Consider the following 10432-nt stretch of genomic DNA (forward strand, 5'->3'; position numbering starts at 1 on the left):
CTAATAGGTATTTTTGGAAAAGATGGGTACAACTCAATTTTTGTTCTAAGTTAGGGAATGCAGATTTCTGTAGCAGATTTCCACTTGATCAAAGAATACCAAGTAGTTTGGACCAGGAATACATAAAAAGCTTAATTTTTTTTAATGATTTACCCATAGATTTGGCGTTAGTTTCGAAAGAAACTCAAACGGACAAATATTTGGCTGAAATTATAAAAATTCATTACATGTGGATGGCCGAAAAACGTTTCAACGCAATATAGGGATATATCAAATTATACAAACAGTAACATTAGCAAAAGCAGGGATACTTAATGAAAAAGTGTTAAGTTAGGCCGAAATTGATTTACTAGTTAAGGATTTACGCAAAGAGAATCTGACAGTTTCGAACATCGCTGAAGCACTAACCTACGTCACCACATCTATAGTCACCAACGAGCTCGATATCGCACTTCTACTCAAGCTACCGAAGGTGGATACCAGGGTCTTCAAGAAAATTTATGTTTTACCAATATGGTTCCATCGTCAACAACCTCATATTTCCAATAGTAAGTACATAAATTACGGAAACGAGTATTGCACCGTTAGCAGCCTACAGCCAACGATCTTCAATTCCAAGGACATAACACTGGATTCTACGACGTGTGTACCAACCCTGCTAAACGGGAAAACAGCCAAATTGTGATTATTTAGCGAATCCGGTGGAAGAGATCGTGTCGATTGATAACCAACACTTCATCACGAATATATTAGGAAAATTTACCATGCATTCCAACTGCGGTCCATTTGAAAGGAACCTGTCTGGGACTTACCTGTTTTCAAACTATAACCAGAGCATCACAGGTGAACCTATTTACTTACCGCTGTATGGTATTCCTATCGAAAAACAACATACCTTTGTTAATCTGAGCCTACATCATCTGCATAATCTACACCTGGAGGTAAGGAAAGAGATGGAGGAAATCCGTCTAAACACCACCAGCATTAAACATTGGACATTTTTTGGAGGATTTTCAATCACTCCTTTTATCATATGTGCTGTTTTCTTCTTGTTTTCTTTACGTCGTAGAAGATCAAAGGTTGAAGTCCAAGTACACCAACAAGAGCAGACCCAAGAGCAGACCCTCGATGAAGGAAGGAGATTCCAAATTTTACCGTTTAGTAAAATTGTTCGTACGGAGCCTCACACTTAGGGGGGTCTAGTTAACAACCCCACATAGCATCGACGCGATATGCTGACGATGGCATCGTTCATGTGGAATATCGTACACCGTCGTTGGCAACAACGATGGTGATATCGACGGAGGATTGTTTATGCTGAGTAGGGACCATTATCGCTGACTAAGATTCTCAGCATGGACTTCGAATACATTTAGTAAAGGAATAAAACTCAGTCTTGTTTGTGCAGTAGTACCATAGAGGTAACTCTAAGACTAGAAGGTCCCGAAATAACGTGCTCAACTTTTTGGCTCAGCTCTGGTACTCCCTTCGGTCCCAAGCTAATCGATTCACCCCTCGAAACATAGGACGAATCAAAACAAACATTGCGTAGTACTAGAATTTCGACAAGAATGGGGTACGTTAATCGTTTGCTTGGGACCAATAGGCTAGTCAAGTAGTGAGCCAATTTAAAATCGTTAGTTTCGTATTGATTGTTGGTAGTACCGTACGTGTTGGTTTTAATTTTTAAAAGAACTTCCAATGTAGAATAAATTAACTAACGCAACCGAATCTTCCATAACGGCTGGCATCAGTCGCTTCGTGACTACGATCGGTGATGAGAAAAAGAGATAGCATTATTAAACCTTCTCTTTGTAATAAAACGGGGTGCAACGGATTCATTTTTGCATCGATTCAACTCTCACCTTCAACTTCACACGTTGTGAATAGTCTCGCAATATCAAAGGAGCTTGTCAAATCAATATCAAGCATGATATTTTGCTCCAATATCACACGTGTTATTGATAGCATATGAGAGCGGAAAAATATCAGTTTGTAATGATTATGCCATTATGCTCCTCAAATTTTCGGAAACCAAATTTGGAAGCTTAATCAACGTCCTCACAACCTGACGAGTACTAACCGGCAATCTTCGGGACGCACTAAAAAAAGCCTCATGGAAGTCCCGGAACCAGTCAAAGCAGTCGTGATTTGCAGTTACAGTTCCTGTCCTAGCCGTCCCGGGCCTGCTTTTGACATCGGTAATGGGATCTTCCAACTCACTACTCCTGGCAAGTACCAATATGTTAAGAACCCTACCGTGCCTGATGCTTCACTGTGTTTTAGTCATACCGATGCCAACGTCTTTGCTGCCCTGCGCTCTACTGATTCCACAATCTTGGAATTCACCTCACCGAGACGCACGCCATAAAGCATCTTGGAAGCCCCCGAACCCTCCGACCCAGTCGAGCCTGCAACGCCAACCTCCACACTTTCACTCTCCGGTGTATCCTGCCATCAAAGTCGTCTCGGCCCTGCGGTCGGAAATGGTGAGGGGGTCTTCCAGTCGGCGTTGCCAGGCAAGTACTTCGATTCGACGTTCCATCCGCCTCCTGATAGTTTCGTGGTTTCCAGCTCATTATCCAGCGATGTCAGCGAGAGCGCATGCACATACCCTCGCAGTCAAATTGATCCTATCTTCACCATTTTTCGTATCCACCTGAATTGGATTTCAGGCACTGCGATTTTGGCTCGTTGAATAATGAACTGTTCACTATCAATTGGCAACAGATTCTGGATGGTGTGTCTGTCAACGCTATTGCTGACCAATTCTACGACAATCTGTATGAAACACTCTATGCGCGAGTTTCTCTCCGGAGGCGTGTTACGAGGTTAACCTCAGTGCAACCCTGGTGGAGCCATGAGCTACGTATTGCGTAAGTCGCGCAAATGCTATTTCAGTACCAGAACCAACGAGAGCAAAAATAGTCTCCGATTAATCGAAACGAGATACAACGGACTGTTGAAGTCTAGCTATGGGGAGTACGTCCAGCGAACGCAAGCGAATCTGAAGCAGCACCCATCGGCGTTTTGGAAGTTCGTGAAATCACAACGGTCTGGTAATCGTATTCCGGACATAGTTGAGTTTTAACGGGATCGCTGCTAGCTCCCCTGTCGATGTTGCTAACTTGTTTGCGAGCTTCTTCCAATCAGTTTACAACACAAATTCACCACCTCTAAATCCTTCAAGTTTCGATCGCATCCACGAGTACAACCTGAATATCCCAACGTTGCGCTTCTCACCGGACGACGTTATGAAAGCCTTGAATGACCTCGATGTTTCTAAAGGCCCTGGGGTAGATGGTATTCCCCCATCTCTGCTCAAATATTGCGCACGCTCACTCGCTTCTCCGATCTCCTGCATATTCAACCGTTCGCTGAGCGAAAGATCATTTCCCAATGTTTGGAAGACAGCTTCAATTGTGCCAATCCATAAAGCGGGTAATCGAAACCGAGCTGAAAACTACCGTGGAATATCAATTCTCTGTTGCATTAGCAAGGTCTTTGAAACCTTAGTGCACAATGCTCTGTACAATGTGGTTCATCCTATAATATCGGAGTTCCAGCATGGGTTTGTCCAGCACCGCTCTACTACTACAAATTTGCTGTGCTATACTAATACTCTGTTTCGAGAGGTTGAAGCCCGGCGACAGGTGAACTCCATTTACATCGACTTTTCAAACGCAGAAGGACTACCAACGGAAACAGCCCTTTTACGTGAAATTTTCCTGGACGTTCACGAAGAACTCGGAATTCCACGCACCGACGCTTTGGCAGACCTGAATTCACACCGCGCGTCTGACGCACTCTACTAAAGGAAGTAACGACGACTACTCACATGCAAGGGAATTATTATTATCGAATGACGACACTCTACATGAGGTAGACCCTGCTAATGTAAGTAATACTGACCCTCCAAAAATCTCTTCACTTCCTCAACAGAATGCGACTGAAATTTTGGTGTGTTGCCAAAATTTCAATCGCATGAAAAGCCCAGCTAAAATGAAAGAAATCCACCAGAACATTCTATCTTCTTCTTTTCAAATAATTCTTGGAACTGAAACAAGCTGGGACGAAAGCGTCAGAAGCGAAGCAATTTTTGAAAACAATTTTAATGTATTCCGGCACGACAGGAATTTTCAACTGTGTAATAAAAAGTCTGGTGGTGGAGTGCTCATTGCCATCAATGCTGACTTTACTTCTGAAGAAATCATAACAAATAAGCACAAGGAATTCGAAAATGTCTGGGTCAAAGCACTTATTGCCGGTGAAATACACATTTCTTCTTCAGTGTATTTTCCACCTAAATATGCCAGCAGTCTTTTGAACTATTTTTTCAAATTGTTGAAACTATAATGTCAAATATGGAACCAGAAGTAAAACTGCATATTTATGGCGACTTCAATCAACGAAACGCAGACTTTATTACAGACATTGAAAATGAATCATTTTTACTCCCGGTCGAAGGTGAAGATAAAACATTACAATTATTATTCGACAAAATATCTTATTTTGGTCTTAATCAAATAAATCATGTAAAAAATCAACAAAACTCATATGTAGACCTTTTATTTACAAATTGTACTGAAGACTTCTGTGTGGATACATCATTAGCACCTTTATGGAAAAATGAAGTGTTTCACACAGCAATCGAATACTCAATCTTCGTACAAAATTCTTCTTCCTCCAGCGACTGGGAATACGAGGAAGTGCCGGAATACCATAAAGCAAATTACGAAGAAGCCAAACGTAGACTATGTACAATAAATTGGCAAAATTTAATAAGTATTGAAGGAAATGTCGATACTGAAGTAGAAAAATTTCACTCAATTCTTCAAAGCCTAATTTTAGAAACTGTACCATCAAAAAAAAGAAGACGAACACAAAACAATAAACTACCCGCATGGTTCAATCCACAACTGAAAAATTTGAAGAATAAAAAACAGAAAGCTCATAAACTATACAAAAAAGAAAAAACTGAAACCAATTTGCGAAACTATCACAACTTATGCAATCAATTAAATACAGCCATCAACTTTGCATATGAGGACTATAACCGCAAAGTCGAAAATGAAGTCAAATCATGTCCTAAGAACTTTTTTAATTATGTAAACACGAAATTAAAAAGCAGCAATTTTCCTTCGCGAATGAATTTGGATGCAAATGTAGGTGGGAATTCTTCTGAAATTTGCAATCTCTTTGCAAATTTCTTCCAAAAAGTATACACCTCATTTTCCGAAGAAGATCGTGACCGCGATTTCTTTGCATTCATTCCTGAAATTTCTAAAAACATCTCTGTCAACCAACTTTCTCAACATGAAGTCCTCAATGCACTAAAAAACTTAAACGCGTCGAAAGGGTCAGGTCCGGCATCACACCCATATTTTTGAAAAACCTTTCTGAAGAACTCGCATTTCCTCTAGAGCGTCTTTTCAACATGTCTCTGAAAAATGGAAAATTTCCTGAAATTTGGAAATCATCTTATTTGGTACCTATTTTCAAATCAGGTGCAAAATCAGACATTCGAAATCATCGTGGAATTGCTATTATTTCTTGCATTCCAAAACTTTTTGAATCAATCGTAAACGGCAATATTTTTCAGCAGGTGAAAAATCTAATTACAAGTAAACAGCACGGCTTTTTTAAAGGTCGCTCAACTACCTCTAATCTTCTAGAATATATATCTTTCATTATTAAAGCGTTGGACAGTGGCAAGCACGTTGAAGCGCTATACACCGACTTCAGTAAAGCATTTGACCGCATCGACATACCATTATTAATCCTCAAATTGCAGAAAATAGGAATGGAGCCTGGACTTTTGAATTGGCTTTAATCATACCTAACACATCGTAAACAAATAGTCCGCTTTCAAAATAAACTTTCAGAAACCAATTTCAGTCACCTCTGGAGTACCCCAGGGTTCTCATTTAGGCCCACTTCTTTTTATTTTGTACATAAACGACATTTCCTACATGCTTAAAAAAATAAAATTGTAAAAGCTCTTTATGGAAATAAGTAATTCTAGCGATGCAGAAGAATTCCAAAATGAAATCAATATATTCCACACCTGGTGTAGTAAAAGTCTATTTCAACTGAACGTAAAAAAAATGTACGGCAATAGCATTTAGCAGAAAAATTGAAACACCGCATATTGAAATATCATTAGGCAACCAAATAGTAGAAAAAAGCAAAATTGTAAGAGATCTAGCTGTAATCCTAGACTCCAAACTAACTTTTATAGAACATTATAATACTATCATTAGTAAAGCAAACAGAATGCTAGGCTTCATCAAAAGGTTCAGTCATAATTTCGAAGACCCATACACTATTAAGCTTTTATATACCACATATGGAAGGCCAATTCTGGAATACTGCCACCTAGTATGGAATCCATACATTTCCATACACGAAGAACGCATAGAATCTGTCCAAAAACAATTCCTTTTATAAGCTTTACGTAAATTGAATTAGACTGCATTTCCATTACCATCTTATGAAGCGCGCTGCATGCTCATCAATATACAAACGCTTAAGGAGCGCCGCCAATTTGAAATGCTTTTCTTCATCAAAGACATTATTTCAATGCGCATAGATTCGGCAGAAATTCTCGCACAATTAAATTTTTACACACCTTGTCGATATCTTAGAACACGGAATTTATTTTCAGAAACATCGTACAGAACAAACTATGCAAAAAATAGCCCAATCAATCGAATGATGCGCCTATATAATTTGCATTGCGGAACTATTGACATCACTATGTCCAAGCAGCAAATACAAACTAAGCTAAAACAGAATAGAATTAATGCATAGTTTGTAAGTAAACATTGTAATATTCATTGTATGTAGTCCACACTGGCTTGACGAAATGGAAATAAATTACTTTTCAAAAGCATTTGACACAGTGCCACACGTGTACGCTACCGAAAAATTAAGAGCTATTGGATTTCCTACTTGGTCAGTTGATTGGATTCTCTGTTACTTGACCGACCGCCATTCCTTCGTTTCGATCAATTCTGCACGCTCGAAGGCCTTTGCAATTACTTCGGGAGTACCGCAAAGAAGTGTGCTCGGCCCAATGCTGTTTGTCCTTTTCGTCAACGATATGTGCCTTCTGATTTCTTCATTTAAGCAAATGTTCACCGACGACCTGAAGATGCTCAGAGTCATCACGACCGTACTCGACTGCCTCGCCCTGCAAAATGACATAAATGGGCTACTCCTATGGTGCCAAGAAAATGGTATGAGTGTCAACATAGGAAAATGCAAGGTGATATCGTTTTCCCGTCGGAGCACCACCGTCAACCACCAATACATTATCATTAGAGCGTGTTACCTCAATTTGTGATCTTGGTGTTACTATTGACTCGAAGTTAAGATTCAACGAACATGTTGCACTTGTCACGGCTAAAGCTTCTACGGTTCTTGGATGCATTCGACGCTATACGTGGCAGTTTACAGACATTTTTGCACAAAAAACATTGTTCTGTACTTTGGTACGTAGCATCCTGGAATACGCGGCCTCTGTCTGGACACCTTATCACGCATCGCTGATCATCAGAGTCGAAAGAATTCAGAAGGTTTTCAAACCTTCCATGGAACCGACCCGCTAAATCTGCCTGACTACAATGCACGCTGTATGCTGATTGATTTGGAAACCTTACGTGCTAGGCGCACAAACATTCAGCAACTAGTTATTTTCGACTTACTGCGTGGCAACATTGATTGTCCTCAACTACTACAGGATGTCCCTCCATACGTTCCACTCCGACAGTTGAGAAGCTCACAGCTTGTCGCTGTGCAGTAGACTGCCAGCGAAAATGGTAATTTTTAATTTCGCTAACAAACCATATACAAAATGTTTATTGCCTCGAAAAATGACCCTATGCTAAATTTGAGCTCAATCGGACATGATTTAGGGGTGGCGCAAACGCGTCAAAGTTTGACTTTTTTCACTCTCGAAAATCTCCCAAGCCGCCTTGCATGAAACGTCGAGATTTGGTGTTATCTCGAAATTTTTTTTTTCAAAAATCGACTTTCTGGGACATTGTCTCCAACCTGCTTATATATCGAATTAAACCACCATTTAGGATCTAATACGAAATAATTCACTAGGGTGGTCCAATTATTCTTCATTAGGGTGGTCCAAAAATTCAAAAATATATGAAAAACCACAACTTTTCATCAGAAATTCCTAAAATCAATTGTAAAAATATCTTGAATTGCGTTTATCTGTTTTTTTTGGGAATCATGAGTTTTACACAAGAGGAACATTTGCCTGAAAAGATGAAAAAATACTTGTTTTATACTTTGCCATATATTTCCTTATTAGCTACACCAAATCAGATTTCCTGGTACAGGTCGGACTCGATTATCCGGAGACTCGATTATCCGGGGTTCGATTATCCGGAATTTTAGACTCAATTATCCGGAGTATTTTTATTTTGCGTTTTTTTTTAGTTTTTATGCAGACATTTGAAATAATTAAGTATGATAATATGCAATATGATTATTTTACTAATATTGGATGCAGCTTAGAGGAGGGGGCTGAAAGAGGGGTTGTTTTGTATATTGAAACTCGGTTATCTGCAGTGTATATACAAATTAATTAATTAAAATGAATATATTTATTTTATATTCATTCATAATTTGAATACAGTGGTGACCCGATTTTGTCAGCCTGTAGAATTCAATGAGTATCGTTTGAGGTGAACTGTTTTCTACACTCGTTGATGGTATTTTATTGATTGCAGGACTCAATAGTGACATTCTTCGAGAATTATATTCGGAAAATGAACTCTGAACACCACAGGGTGACCCTCTGGAAGATCCGGAACAACCGTAAAAGTGGTCAATTCATAAAATTGGTCTTAGAGCTTCGCGGTTTTTTTTTTTTTATTATTGGGTGTCAAGCTGGAGTTGCGTGAAAGCTTAGTTTTCAAGACTTGACCCATTTGAATAAATTTTGCTTCTATCTTTGACAATACAGTTGAAGTACTAGCCTATGTTGGCAGCTTGAACACTGTATTCCGTGTGTATTGTTTTAAGATAGTAATAGAAAAAATGCTGTGACGTGTGCGCGTAGATACATCCGCGTAGTAAACCGATTGAATAAGTAAATCCTTTCTGAACGAAATATCTAAATTATGTAAGTTACGAAAACCGCGCGAATTCCGAAAGCCGTGCGAGACAACCAAAGCGAGAAAAAAGGCTTATTATCATTTAAAGAGTGCCACCAAAATAAATATGATAGCCTATGTTGGCAAGTTGATTAATTTTGGTTTCCTCCCTAAATAAAAAAAATAATAAAATAAGAGTGATTTGCGGCAAAACCCGCCAGTATCACACCCAACGTCAGTGCCTATACGTAAGCGTACGACGACGCGGCTCTCAATTAAAGGAGTAACAAGTGTGATTCTATCACTGCTAGACTAGATCTTTGGTTCTCTCATGCAGTGGTTTATCAGAGAGGGGATGCTTAGTAATCCCCATTGCCTGCCCATGGCGCCATTCTATTGTGACATGAGCCAGCAACGCTGGCCATAAACCTACCATCTCCAACACTCCACTATAAAGTATGAAATTAAGCCCACCCACCAACAGCAAGGTGCAAAAACTAGCCAAGGGGAGGGTCTTTGAGCTTCGCGGTTTTTTCAATACAATAATTATGGTTAAATAAACTAGTAAAACTTGTCAGGCAACTTATTGTTTATTTAAGAATAAAACAAATTCATCCGTCCATTAACAAAGCATGAAAAAAAATCAAACGTTTACGTTCAGTAAATCAATTTATTTCAGGAAAAACAAAAACAACTTCTTGAGTAGTGATATGCAAAAAAGTAACAAAGCAAGAGATATAAAAATCAAACAATTACATTCCGTGAATCAATTATTTTCTCTAGAACATTTCTACGTACTTCTCGCAGCAGGAGCTGTGTTTCCAATGGAAGTCCGATTTCCTCTGTCCAAGCAATTACTTGATCGATTCCCGATAAAGCTGTTTCATTTGAAACACAAATAGCATTTGACGAAGCATTTGCTCCCTCGACAGTTGAAAACGTATTTTCGCCATCGTAGAACGATGTGTTCGGGTGCAAAACGATGTTCACAATATCATCGTCGTTCAGGACGTCAAACTCCACGTCCTCTTCGTGTACGGTATTGTCCTGGTCCATCCATTTCTGCTGAATCGAAAGTAAGCGTTCTCGTACAACCGCCAACGAGATGTGATCTTCATCATCAAATGCTGGTGCTATGTACAGAATTTTCCATGACTTGGCAATGGAATCAGCCGGTACCTCGTCCCAAGCCTAGGCTACCCAAAACATAGCATCCTTGATGTTGATTCTCTTGACCATGTCATCGAATTCTCCTTGGCGTCCAAGAAGCTCACGCATAAGCTTTTGCTTGTAGTTGGACTTGACCATCTGGA

The 10432-nt window shown here is 39.5% G+C and overlaps 1 pseudogene; it reads left to right on the top strand.

Moving 5' to 3' along the window:
• The first annotated feature begins 22 nt into the window (after positions 1-22).
• LOC135702310 (uncharacterized) lies at positions 23-10199 on the top strand (annotated as a pseudogene).
• Positions 10200-10432: the final 233 nt, after the last annotated feature.

This window comes from Ochlerotatus camptorhynchus, unplaced genomic scaffold (assembly GCF_037179485.1).
Source record: "Ochlerotatus camptorhynchus isolate MF236.1 unplaced genomic scaffold, CSIRO-AGI_Acam_v1.1 ptg000191l, whole genome shotgun sequence".
In the NCBI taxonomy this organism is placed as follows: domain Eukaryota; kingdom Metazoa; phylum Arthropoda; class Insecta; order Diptera; family Culicidae; genus Ochlerotatus; species Ochlerotatus camptorhynchus.